At 44.5% G+C, this 14332-nt stretch overlaps 1 protein-coding gene across 4 annotated transcripts in view; it reads right to left on the bottom strand.

The window, feature by feature from the left end:
• Positions 1-13560, bottom strand: part of AKAP11 (A-kinase anchoring protein 11) — a 58033-nt gene extending 44473 nt beyond the window's left edge. The window contains exon 1 of one of the 4 annotated variants that reach the window (XM_062194126.1): positions 13540-13560. The gene's annotated coding sequence lies outside the window, so the exon portion shown is untranslated. Of the gene's footprint in view, positions 1-9495; positions 9517-12830; positions 12998-13384; positions 13470-13539 lie in introns of those variants that run through there. The other 3 variants (XM_062194125.1, XM_062194128.1, XM_062194127.1) reach the window with 3 other exon arrangements.
• Between the last annotated feature and the right edge of the window lie 772 nt (positions 13561-14332).

The raw sequence follows: 14332 nt of genomic DNA, 5'->3' as shown, positions 1-14332 counted from the left end.
AATGTTGTTCTCTTCACTGCCAGAAATCCTCAGGGGCAAGTGCACTGGCCTCAAACTTCACATACAACATAAAATATAAAGGCCAGGGGCTCCAGAAAAGCAGAAACCCTCCGAGTCAGCTCCTGAAGAAAGTCGCACCAACTTTCTGGAGGGTGATCTTGTAATACACTTGAAAGCCCTAAAAAGAGTTCTACTGTTGGACTTAGCAATTCTACTTCTGGGAATTCATCAAAGCAAATAATGAACCTGTAACACCTAGGGGTCTAAGGAGAGCTCATTTTACCTTACAACCAGCAGGGTAATATTATCATTTTATAATGGGAAAAGCTGCAGCAGGCGTAAGTTAAGCAATTCATCCAGGCCCACCCAGAAAGTGTGGACATTTTCTAACTCCAGTCCTGACCACGTAACCACTACTCTACAGGGCATAAGGGTTTGGTAAGCTGTTCCTCCCACTGTGCGGCAGAAATCAGTAGTGCTCTAGATGCAGAGACAGGAGAGGGAGGGAACAACCTTAGGTTCTTTCCCTCGGTGATACCACGGCTGAAGTCGGAACGATGCTGAAGGACAGGGGACAGCACACACATCTGTATTTTCTCTGACTCCATTCCTAATGTTGCCTGAAGGAGTCCAGAAAAGAGATGGGAAACAGCAATCACCTTTGCAGCTGCTGGCTGAAGTTGACTGAGCAAAGGGGAACACTAACTCATAAGAGATGTCACCATGAAAGGGACTAAGTAGATAGGCTGCTTACCCTACGGTGCAGCATGTCTCTGGCAGAGACATAGCTTCAAGAGGGGTTGGGGAGGCCACAGTGGTCTGAGACCACCCCCTGGATCTGACAAATCCAGCTACCCCAGTTCACTGTACCCACAACATTCCTGAGCAGCAAGGCCACACAGAACACCTTTATTTATGGCTGAAAAAATATGCACAAAAAGAACCCAGATAAATAAAATCATGTCCCCCTAAAATTCACATAATCTAAAAGTACTACAGAATTATATCACTGTCTGAAACTGACTTTTAAACTAAGTTTAATTCCACACTAACATTCTGCTTCACTTCTAGAAGAAAGATTACTAAACTCTACTACGTTGTATTTAATTTCAACATAAGTGTTGCCTCACAAGAAAAACATCAGAAAATATCTGTACACCCAAAAGTGGCTCCAATAAGAGATGACACATACAGGATTTGTAATTCTGGTAAAGGGAAGAAAAAGAAACAAAAGCATCTTGGAAATGATGCAAAGAGAGATGGGGGCAGAAAGACTAACAGCTAGAGCAGGGTGTCGTCTTATAGTCCATGAGAGGCAAAAGCGCAATATTCAGTATTTTCCCTGAGACTCCCCTTGTGGGATGATAAACCTTTCACTTAATTTTTTTTTTTTTTTGCATTGTGCCCTATTCTGGATGAATATAAAAAAAAAGAGTTCTAGGTAGTGAATAACTAAGTAGGTTAGATATAGTAAAAAAATAAGTAGGTTAGATATAGTAAAAAAATATTAAAATGAACCTAGATCGTATGGGTGGAAAAAAAATCTGGGAGACTAAGTATAGATGGACAGCCAAACAATGGACAGATGAGCTCCGAGAGCTTAGGAAAGACACAGAAAATAAAAAAGAACATGACTAAATTTGAAATCCTCTTACAAGAAACAAAAAACAACAACAACAAAAGCAGAACAGGTAATGCTAAAAACAGTGGACAACCAAGGAAGCCGCAGCTCACTAGGCTAATCCTCCGCCTGCAGCACCAGCACACGGGGTTCTAGTCCGGGTTGGGGCGCCAGATTCTGTCCCGGTTACCCCTCTTCCAGGCCAGCTCACTGCTGTGGCCCGGGAGTGCAGTGGAGGATGGCCCAAGTGCTTGGGCCCTGCACCCCACAGGAGACCAGGAGAAGCACCTGGCTCCTGCCTTCGGTTCAGCGCGGTGCACCAGCCGCAGCGCGCCAGCTGCAGCGGCCATTGGAGGGTGAACCAACAGCAAAGGAAGACCTTTCTCTCTGTCTCTCTCTCTCACTGTCCACTCTGTCAAAAAAAAAAAAAAAAAAAAAATAGAATAGACTATAGAAGAAAACAAAAGCAGCTAGAGAAAGAAACCCTGGGAACACTGACACGGAGCACTCTGACTAAATATGCATGCCCCTTAATCTGCAATTTCACCTGTTAAAACTTATCCTACATATGCACTGAAACAAAATCCAGACTGGTGAAAGAACAGTCACTGACACAAAACACAACAACAAAAAAAAAAAAGGGAAAAAACCCTAGAAATGTATCAGTTCAAATGAATTAGAATACACCTGATTATGACCTAGCTGTTGGAAAAATGGTTTCGAGTCGGACACACTGGTGTCAAACAGCAAGTTGTAAAATGGTATAAATACTGTGCTCTCACTTGTGATTTAAAAAAAAGTCATAGACACATACAATTCTGACACATAAATGTACTTGTACACACCCAGGAAATGTCTTGAAGGAGGTATACTAAGGATGACAGGGACCAACCATGACAACTGAGATTCTTACAAAATGTTTTAAGTTCCCATTTACCTATAAAATGGGAAAATTATGGATTAATAAGTAAAACAAGAGACTGGCACATGTTGGCATTACCCCATTTTGTATAAAATCTGTACATCTACATATGTATATTTATAAAGGCAATGTAAAAGAAGTTATATTCTACATAGGCATAGACATTGGTTTTCTCTTGGTAGATGAAATTCTAAGTGTTTCCTTTTTGTCTGTGAAAGCGTGTTTTGTGTTTTTATGAATGATCATAAATTCTTCTAAAATAAAATTTTAAAAATAATCCCCAAGTCCTTCTTCTCTAGCTGAAGAATTGTTGAAGTCAGGGGCAGACATCCAACGCAGTGGTTAAGATGCCACACAAGTCACCTGGATCCAAGTGCTGGCTCTGCTTCCAATTCCAACTTCCTGTAAATACACACTGTGGGAAGCAGCAGGTGATGGCTCAAGTACTTTAATATACCACCATGGAGGAATCCTGGACTAAGTTCCAGGCTCCTGGCCCAGCCCCAGTTATTGCAAGCATTGGGAAAGCAAACCAGTGAATGGGAGATTGCTTGTCTGTTTCTGTCTCCCTGCCTTTCAAATAAATAAAAATTATTCACCTTTTTATAGCAGGAGAATTAACTGTGTCAAGGCACTTTTGAAACATGTTTCTTCTATCAACAATTTCCTACCTTAATTTTCCTACTGCATTGATCTTCTCAAACTTCAGTACAGGTACAAATTAACTATGTTTTTATTTTTTTTTTTAATTTCTGATTTTTCATTTATTTGAGAACCAAACAATCAGGGGATAAAAGATCCCATTTGGGGACGGCACTGTGGCTCCCTTGGTTAATCCTCCACCTGCGGCACCGGCATCCCATATGGGCACTGGGTTCTAGTCCAGGTTGCTCCTCTTCCAGTCCAGCTCTCTGCTGGATAGCAGAAGATGGCCCAAGTGCTTGGGCCCCTGCACCCGCATGGGAGACCAGGAGGAAGCACCTGGCTCCTGGCTTCGGATCGGCGTAGCTCCAGCCGTAGCGGCCATTTGGGGGGTGAACCAACAGAAGGAAGATCTTTCTAACTCTGTCAAATAAATAAATTTTTTTTAAAAAAAAAGCTCCCATTCACCGATTACCTCCCCAAATGACTGCTATGAGTAGGGATGGGCCAAGGCAGCAGCTGGGAGCTGAGAATTCAATACCAGTCTCCCACACATGTGGTAGGAACCCAGTTACTTGAGCCATCATTGCTGTTTCCCAAGATCTCCGTTAGCAGGAAGCTAGAATCAGGAGCTGGAAGCATGTATTGAGTCCAAGCATTCCAATATTTGGACTTGGATGTCTTAACCGCTTTTGTCAAATGCCTGACCTGAGTGAGTTTATTTCTAATCCACTCACAGCAAGAAGATTCAGATTTGGTAGGTTTATGTGGAATGCAAAAATCTGTATTTTAATAAGTGCCCTATGTAACTTCTGACTAAGAAGCACTTAGCTCTCCATTAATCTCCTTCCCTAAATTCCTCTGTAACTTATTACTCAAAGACTAATATTTTCTAACCTTCACCCCGTCCTCTTCAGGTCTCAGTCTGTTTGGTTTGCCAAAGATAATCTACCCCACCTCTAGTTTTAACTATGCAAATTTTTAAGTTTAGTTCTTTATATTCAATTTTCTGTTCAACACTTTCACCTGAATATTAGTTACCCCAAAATTCTAAGTTCAAAAATTGAATAAAACTTTATTCCTAAATAATTTCCTCTGATATTCTCTCTTAGTAAACCAATCCCAGACAACAGCCAAGCTGGATCTTGCCTTTCCCCAGATCCCTACACAGCACCATGTCCAGTAAATTATCATGTCTTCATCTGTGCTCCTCCCAGTCTTCTTTTTTTTTTTTTTTAAGAGTCTATTTATTTATTTGAGAGGTAGAGTTACAGAGAGAGAGAGGGAGAGACAGAAAGAAAGGACTTCCATCCACTGGCTCACTCCCCAACAGCCACAATGGCCAGAGCAGAGCTGATCTGAAACCAGGATCTAGGAGCTTCTTCGGGGTCTCCCACAGGGGTGGCAGGGGCCCAACCACTTGGCCATCTTCTACTGCTTTCCCAGGCCATGGCAGAGAGCTGGATTGGAAGTGGAGCCACTGGGACATGAACTGATGCCTAAATGAGATGCCGGCGGCCACAGGCAGAGGGTTAGCCTACTGTGCCACAGCGCTGGCCCCACCAATCTCAAATTTACTTTTTCACTTTCTTCACCTGAACTACTACTTCCTCTTCATGCACCAATTCAAGGACTTCCCTCCCTGAGTACCATTCTACTTCCTGGCCCATAGAGTAGACAGGCGGTAGAAGGCTTCACCTTTTAATCCTTTGGTGCCATTCTTTGCATGCTTCCCTCCTGTTGTGAGTTTCCTCAAGACAAAAGTGTTTTTACCAATACCTATTTTAACACAATAGGTACTCAAACAGCTGAATTAGTAAGAGTAACCTATTTAAAGGGATAAAGTATGCCTTTAAATGTTTAAAAGAATATATGTACATTTAATGAGATTTTTGTGAAAATACATTTAAACATTTCCAATAATTTCTATTTGAGATATTTGTAATAAATGTTCCAAACACACATTTTGACCAAATGCCAAACAGCCAAGTGTTAAAAAAAAAAAATCAAGATTCTGTTGACTAGAATTACAACAAGATGGCATAAACTATATAGAAAACACTGGTTTCCAAACAATAGATAAGAGGCAACACAAGACTATGATCCCAAGGGAAACACTGGCTGCCAGCTACTTCTAGGTTACCACACAGGAACATGGAAGCCAAGCAATCAGCCTGGGGAGACCAGGGTGGCTGGAAATTATAAGGTCCAGTCAGTATGTGAGAGAAAGTTCAAAAAGAGTGAGAGCCCCAAAGATCTGCAGATGGGCTCCCCTAGGACCTTTGGCCGAATCCCAATTCGTGCGGAGTGCCTGAGGTTGAGGAAATAACAACCGGAGAACAGCAGGCCAAACAATACCTGGAGTCAGACTGGGCTTGGAAGGGTTTGCGTTCTCACTAACCAGAGTGGAAAAATGCTGTACTGTTCAAGCAAAGGACAGGCTCCTCAGAAGGAAGCTGCCTGATTAGGTGGACTATGTACTGGCCCCACACTAACAAAACTTAAAAGCAAGCCTCAAAACAATCCAACAGATTCCAAATAGCCCACTGTGCACCCAAACTAAATCCAGCACTCTTAAGGAATACAACAAATAAAGCAAGCTTCAGTGTAAGACTTAATGCTGGCAAACAGACAAAAATCACCAGGCAGAGGAAGCGAAAAACATGACCCAGAACTAGGAGAAAAACAGTCAATAAATGCAGAGCAAGAAATGATAGCATAAACAGAAAAGGACTGCAAAGCTGCAGAGGAAGTATGTTCCATACATACATTCAAGAAGGGATAAGAAAACATGATCAAGATATGGAGAGAACAGAAGATATAAAAAAGATTCCAGAATGGAACTTGTAGGGATGAAAATAAAATATAAAATATATAAAATGAAAAACATACTGGCTGCAATAAACATCAGATTATTGCACCAGAGTATAAATGTTTGGACAACTTGTAGACACTGCAATAGAAACCATCCAAAAAGAAATACAGAAAGAGAAACAACCACCCAACCCAAGGCATCGGTAACTTACTAACCACTGTAAAAGGTACTCCCAAATATAGAGATAGAAAAAGAAAGTGAAGGCAAAACACCCCAGAATTCCCCAAATTTGATGATGAAAACCATAAACTCACAGTTCCACAGAAACAAAAAACAGAAAGAATAAGCCAAGATACATCATAACCAAACTGCTCAAACTCAATGATGAAGAGAAAATCTTAAAAGCAAGCAGAGGCTGGCGCCGTGGTTCACTAGGCTAATCCTCCTCCTGCGGCGCTGGCACCCTGGGTTCTAGTCCCGGTCGGGGCACTGGATTCTGTCCTGGTTGCCCCTCTTCCAGGCCAGCTCTCTACTGTGGCCCGGGAGTGCAGTGGAGGATGGCCCAGGTCCTTGGGCCCTGCACTCACATGGGAGACCAGGAGGAAGCACCTGGCTCCTGGCTTCGGATCAGCGCAGCGCACTGGCCGCAACGCTCCAGCCTGGGGGGTGAACCAACGGAAAAAGGAAGACCTTTCTCTCTCTCTCTCTCTCTAACTCTGCCTGTCCAAAAAAAAAAAAAAAAAACAGCTACAGAAAACAAGGACAGCAGACTTCCTGTCTCTGCAAGAAACAAGACAATGCAGCAACATCTCAGTCACACCCAATGAAGACATTTCAAAAATTAAGGAAAAATAACATTATGCAGACTAATGAGAGCTGTTGAGAATTCACCAGTAGCTAACCAGCACTAGCATAACTGTGAAAAGAAATTCTTCAGCAAAGAAAAACAATGCTAAATGGAAATTTAGAGCTATTCAGGGGTAGGGAACGCAGGGCCAAATATGGCCCACAAAAGCATTTGGTCTGGTCTTGCCACTGCAACCACAGGTGAGATTTTTTTTTTTTTTAAGACTTACTTGAAAGAGTTACACAGAGAGATGAGAGGCAGAGAGAGAGAGAGAGAGAGAGAGAGAGAGAGTGTTAGAGTTCTTCCATCCTCTGGTTCACTCCCCAGATGGCCACAACAGCCAGAGCTGTGCCGATCCAAAGCCAGGAGCCTCTTCCAGGTCTCCCAGGTGGGTACAGGTGCCTAAGGATTTGGGCCATCTTCTACTGCTTTCCCAGGCTGGAGAGCTGGAACGGAAGTTGAACAGGAAGGTCCTAAACCAGTGCCCCCATGAGATACTGGTGCTCAGGCCAGGGTGTTAACCCGCTGTGCCAGAGCATTGGCCCCAAGATTTTAAATTCTGTACATCTATAGCAGGCTTATTTTTAAGTCAATAATTTTGTATGATCTGTGAATGTTATAAATACCCAAATGGCCCTTGGCAGAAAAGAGGTTCCCCACTCCTGTATGAAGGAGCAAAGAATACCTGAAATGGTAAATATGAGAGTATCATAAAAGTAATTTTCTAAGTCTTATCACATATTTAACTAGTTAAGTGTTGGCATGGTGGTACAATGGGGTAAGTCACTGCTCGCCAACACTGGCATTCTCATATCAGAATACCCGTTCAAGTCCTGGCTGCTCTGCTTCCGATCCAGCTCTGCTAAAGTCCCTGGGAAAGCAGCAGAAAATGGCCCAAGTACTTGCGCTCCTGCCACCCATGTGGGAAACCCAAATGGAGTTCAAGGCTCCTGGCTTCAGCCTTGTCTAGCCCTGGCTGTTGTGGTCACTTGGCAAGTGAACTAGTGGACGAATAGAATATTTGTCTCTCTCTCCATCTCCATAGTTCTGCTTTTCAAATAAATACATAAATTTTGAAAAATATATATGTATACCTACATATAACTAATAAAAATGTATTACTGGGTTTACAGCAGACACAGAAGTAAAATTTGACAAAATAGCACAAAGAATGTGGTGTGTGGGAGATTTAAAACTACCATCATGATTTCTATCTTATATGTCAAATGGCATCATCCAAGAAAGTCCAGGATCAGTTTATCTTATAAACTCTACAGTAACTACTAGCAAAATCAAACATCAAGTAAGTGAACAGTGGAATAAATGTGACGTTATCTCCCTAAGGCTCACCTTCACTGACTGTAGTGAGAATACAATGCAATAACAACATACATAAAAACAGTACTGATACAGCAGGAATTCAAAGACTAGCTCCTTCCCTGGGTATCAATCTACAAAATGTAAAATGCCATAGACATTGGTCATTATTACTTCATCATTCAAAACAATCATATTAAAAACATTTCAGTATGCCCTAATGTCTATTAAGATAGTTATTTCTTTGTAGTTTCTGCCCTTTTGCTTTTTAATCCTAAGTCTGCCTCTTTCCTGTATTCACATTGTACATTATGTTCTGACTGTTCCAGGATAGGAATGCTGGCAATACTGACATTTTGTTAGATGAGTCTTTGTGTCAGGGAACTATCTCTGCATTGTAAGACATCTCACAGCATCCTTGGCCTCTAGCCACTAGATGCTGGTAGCACCCACCCAGCTGTGATAACTAAAAAATGTGTACAACCATTGCCAAATGTCGCCTTGAGAGCAAAACTATCACTGCTCCTTTTCAACACTTGAGACTACAGTGTCTTACGTAACCGTCAAATATACACTTGCCCCCACCTTGCACTGCACTGTAAATAACATTAACCAAGATTTCCAGATGTCTGTGCAACAGTGATTAGGAGACAATAGTGAAAAGAGCTCGCACTCTATGGTCATGCCTTACTCTTTTATGCATTTCCCCAAGGCCTTAATCATGGTAAACAACCATATATTTATTGAACTGGGCAAGCTTTAACGTGAGGGGAAACTTTCATCAAGGACATGAAATTTAGAGGGACATTTGGAGGCAAAACCGACACCACTAAATAGAAAACACTTGGGGCAACCTACCTAATGACTTTTCAAAAGATTAACTCAGGGATGTCTGTTCCGCCCCTTGGTTTTCTCGAACATTCACAGAGGAAAGTTACTGGTCCTTCAACTACACTCCAGGTTGGGATTCATTTCAAAAGTATGTCTGTGCCTGGGTCAGTCGCTGCTATCTGCAGTAATAATATGGGCCTAGTGTAAACTGCTGTTGGCTTCAAAACTCCCTGTACAACAATAAACTTAAGGCACATGTGGATATGCTGCCTAGAAGCTGAAGTAATGGTCTTATCTTACACATAATCTCATCTACAAAACTGTATTGAACCACAAATAGGGGCAGGATCCAGAAACACATTTTTCTTGTTATCAGTGACATCTGTCCTTCCCTGACATCGAGAGTATGTTGCTGAAATGGCTTTTTAGGCAGCTCTTGCAAAGACAGATATAGAAAAGTTCTTCCCTCAATTGCCAATGGCAGGAAAGAGTGAAGGTACCTGGTTTGGAGAAGATATGGTGCTTACACACAGGAGGCATCGCATGATCCCATGGAGAACCTATGAACTAACAGGAAATAATGCTGGAGGGCGGGCATAACAAAAAAGTGTGAAATCCATTTTAGGATTTCAGCTCTGGGGAGCTAAAAGGAAGTGTTTTATGACCATGTGTAATATCCAAAGGCAACTAAAAATTAAGACTTGGTTGGAGCCAGACTGGAGATGTTACTTGAAGAACCACATTTACAGAACTTCAAAGCTGATCCAAGAGTCTAGGAGAGAACAGAAGATCAAGAGAAAGTCTAAGGGGACAGTCACAATCAAGGGTTCCAGGGAAGGTAAAAAGAACCATAAATAAATGGCAGTGTGAAAGGTGAACAGTAGCCACCACATGGTACACATTCAGTAAGGGAATACCATACCCTCAGTACTGTACCTGCCATGTGCCAGACAGACACTGGTTACTGCTTTCAACCCATGAATTCCTAATTCTCCTAACAGGTGCCATTATTATAGCCGTTTCAAACATAAGGAAACTGAGGCACAGATCAGTTAAGTAATCTAACTCACACACCTAGAGGAATCTGCTCTAAAAAGTAACCACTGGATTTGATTAAATTATCCCCAGGCTGAGAGCGGTTCAATGCAGTGCTGGTGGAAGAAACCAAATTGCAGGACGTTGACGTACACTGGAGATACCCATCATTTCCTCCTTGTCCACACTCCTTTTTTAGGGAACTTGACATGGAGGCCTACAAACTGCGGGATACACCTACATCTCCTGTCTATCCAATTTTCCCATTCCCATCTTCCTCCACCCCAGCCAACTGGACTAGATGTAGATACTTGACCAATTGGATTCCCTCTCCAGAAATTTAGAACCAAGATTTAGAGATAATCTTTGAGAACCATGCTCCAAAGTCACAGTGAAGCTGTGTTGGCGCCAAATAAACCCAAAGTTGGGGGAAGCAGCAACCAGGAGCTTTCAAGACTGATCTGAAAGAAACTGCAAAAATCAGTTAAGGGCAGAGATACAAGACCATGTGTTTTTGGAGGAAAAATGAAGAGTAACTAACTGAAATCTTTCTGGTTTCCAAGACGCATAGCTGGAATCACACAGTGGACTTCAGAAGCAGTACTCCAACTGTTACAACAAATGCTCTTTAAAAGAAGCTAATTCAACGGCTTGTTGTTCCTTGCAGCCAAATAATCCTCAAGCTATTAAGAGAGGCCAAATGAAAAATACTGAGCAAGCAGCTCCTGTGTGCTTCACATTAACCTTCTGTGATGGGCATCTGAACTCGGGTCAAGGATGAGGAAAACCAGGCTCAGGGATATTAACTAACACATGTGCCCGACTCCAAAATCCAAAGTCTTTACACTGTACCTGATCACCACACAACTGTCATTCTCACTGTTCCAGATCACTTCACCATTTATCTCTGTTCCCCATGAAACATTTTCAGACTGATCAGAAAATGCTAACTTTTCTCCTTTATCATGCCAGTCTCTGATCTATACATTCCAAGTGACTATGTCCCCAGGAAATATTAATTTAAAAAAAAAGAAAGTTCATGTATGAGTGGAAGAAGGAAGACACTTAGATCTGACCAGACTATTCTAATAAAACATTTTCCTTTCCCTTCCCCACATCACTATTTTCTTATGCCCTTAATTCATACCCAAAATAAGCTGAGATCTTTTCCTGACCTCTTTTCTTCCTCTAAGTAGTTGATTTTGTTGATAAAATGAAAATCACCTGACACCTGACACTCCCCCCAAAAAAATCAGTACACCTAAGTAACTTATCCTAACCAAAATTACTTCAATTACCTTTCAAAGTCAAGACAAAACAACAAACACCCTAAACACTTGAAATCCTTGCCATAAGGCTATAATGACAGGCAAAACATTATATTTTCTGAGACTGAGTTTGTCAAGATGTAACGAGAGAGAACTTTTCTAATCTAGACTAGTCATCTCTGCCCATTCACAAAAACACATTTTCTGAGGCCCGCACTGAGGTGTAGAGGGGTAAGCCTTCACCTGTGGCGCCAGCATCCCGTACAGGTGCCAGTTCATATCCTGACTACTCCTCTTCTGATCCAGCTCTCCGCTAAGCCTGGGAAAGCACAAGATGGTCCAAGTTCTTGGGCCCCTGCACCATGTGGGAGATTCAGAAGAAGCTCCTGGCATCGGAACCAGCAGATGGAAGACCTATATCTCCTGCCCTCTGTCTGTAACTCTACCTCTCATATAAATAAATCGTTTTAAAGCAACACATTTTCTAAGTTTTTCACAGCTTCTTCAAGTGCAGACAGAGAATTCCTCTACCCGTTTATTGCCCTTAATGTGTCCTCAAATGTGCTGTCTGAATTGGTTAAAGTTCCTTTTCCAGAAGTTCCTGAAATTAAAAACACAGTACCATCCTTTTTCCAGTATACAGGCAAAGGAAGACTTCAGCTTCCAGACTCACCCCTGGAGTTCAAAGGCTTCAGAAGGCTGGAGGATTTCTGACTGTGGTTCTGGGTCTTAGGTAACTCTCATAACCTCCACGACTGGGAAGTAACTCTTAGACCCTTATCTATCCCATCAACAGTGCAGTTATGCAGGTCCATGTACTAATCACCAGTGCAGCTTGGGAACTCGCTTCTTCCCTGATTCCCTTACATTCTTTAGCTTCTCCTAAATAAATCACTTTGTTACAATGACAATTAATTGTGAAACACAAGCTCAACCTCTGGGTCACAGTTTTGCAAAGAGGAGCATCACAAAGTATGAATAACCAGTGTACACAGTGTGACTGTGTTTTTAAATTGCACTATTGCAATGGACATCAACAATGCTGGACACTGCACTGTCATTTACCCTAAAATTATAAACAAAACATTAACAACAAAATCATTTTTGCATTACTGAGTTCCTTATCTTTTCTGAGTATTTTCAGACATAATAAGATCAGTACCTATCAACAGAACAAGGTGGGAAGAAGCTAAGGAAAATTTGGGCGTTTTGCACACGACTGAAAAATTACAAATCTGGAAGGAGAACCGAAATTTTTAACTTCAGTTTGCAAAAGACCATTAGATATGTGTCTCTCAGCAGTATTTCTCACCATGAAATTCCTGAATATCTATGGCTAACCCATCTCCAACTAAGATTCTGGAAGAGAGGGAATGAGGAGGGAAGAATCGTTACCACCCCATACCACTGTAGCGGTTTACATCTCACTATCATTGTAATTTCCCAAAAGTTTAAAAAAAGAAAAAAAGGGACTTTGGCTACATCAGCGTTTTTAAATAAAGCCGTTTAGATGTCTGGAAAAACAGACGTACGCTCAATCCTTTCAGATTCGGGAATGACCAGCATAGAGAATCTGACAGCAAACTATGGACACTCAGAGGAGTCGCTGGATGCGTTCGGTTTCTGTGACAAGACCGGGGCAGAGCCCGGCTCCGGGTCTCAGGGGTTCTGACAGCGAAGGATGCTGTTCGGGGTCCAGGTGCAACGTCTTTGCCCGCTGCAAACGCTCCCGTGCGCAGACCGCGAACACGAACCGAGCTCACCCCCGAGGGCCCGGCTCCGAACACCACCGCGGGGTGGACACCGAGCCTGTCATCCACAGGAGCGACAGCTCGGCCACCACCCTCAGGACCCCCGGACGACCCGTCACGCGCTCGACGACACCCCCCACCCCCACCTCCTCGGGCCCGCGCTCCTCCTGCCCTCCTCCCACCGCCGGGAGAAGGCGCCGGGCTCGGGCGGCCCCGAAGCCAGAGCTGGGACGTCGGAGACAGGCCGCTCCATCCATCCCCGCCGCAGGACCAGCCGCCAGCCCGCTCCACGAACGCGCTGCTCACGGCCGCGGGCGAGTCCGCTCCCGGCTCACCTGGCAGCCTCCGCAGCTCACAAGCATGTCACCGGCCCGCCGCCGGCCCGCAACGCCCAGCCGCGCGAGCCGGCCGAGCAGGCGGACGCCCCCTCCCGCACCGGCCCCCAGCCCTCCCCCCTCCCAGCCCCGCGGCCCGCCCCCGCCCTGCCCACCCCTTCGGCTTCCGCCGCCGCCGCAGCTCCGGCCAGCAACACCGCCTTCTCCCCACGCCTCCCACTCACTCTCGCGAGAGGCTGCAGTCCCTCTCTCGCGAGAAACACCCCGAGGCCAAGCCCGCGCAAAAGAGGGTGGGCTCTTGAGAAGGAAAGGAGGAACAAGAAAAAACCTTCCCACGTGCTGCGAGGCCGCTAGCGGGGCGGTCCCGCCGGTCACATGACGCCGGGGAGGCCTACCTATTGGCCAGAACCCGCTCAGCCGTGGGAGCTTTAAACTCGAGGCTGACCTACGAACCTGCGGCGGACGTCTTGCGCGCTTCCTGGTGCGTTGCCTTGGAAACGGCTTAACCCTTTCCGCGGGCCCAATACCCGGGCCTCGGCTGGTCGCACGGGTTAGGTTTCAGGCCTTGCCCCCTGTCCTTCGACCTCTTCGTTTCAGCGCGGGGCGTCAGCTAGGCTCCTTCTTCGCCTCAAAGCTCGATGTGCTGTCTCCTGGAGCCCCGGGCCCCAGCCGAAGCCCCAGCCCCGCTAGATCCGACGGCCCACGTCAGGCCCATCCTTCGGAATAGCTCCGCCCCTTCTCCCCAGCATCTCCAGGGAGGACCACTCACAGCGCCCCTCAAGAGTTAGCCCCGAGCGGTCTCCGGGCCCTAGTGCTCGCCCTGATGGCTTTACGTGGTGCCTAAGATGGGAAAGTAAATCTCTGGTCCCTGAGAAGCCGAGCCCGAGATGCATAGCTAGTCTGTTGAGTATTCCCACTCAGAACTGGAAGGGCCGGGCCAAGCACCTC

Source organism: Lepus europaeus, chromosome 6, assembly GCF_033115175.1.
Source record: "Lepus europaeus isolate LE1 chromosome 6, mLepTim1.pri, whole genome shotgun sequence".
In the NCBI taxonomy this organism is placed as follows: Eukaryota; Metazoa; Chordata; class Mammalia; order Lagomorpha; family Leporidae; genus Lepus; species Lepus europaeus.
This window is presented reverse-complemented; position numbering and strand designations above follow the sequence as displayed.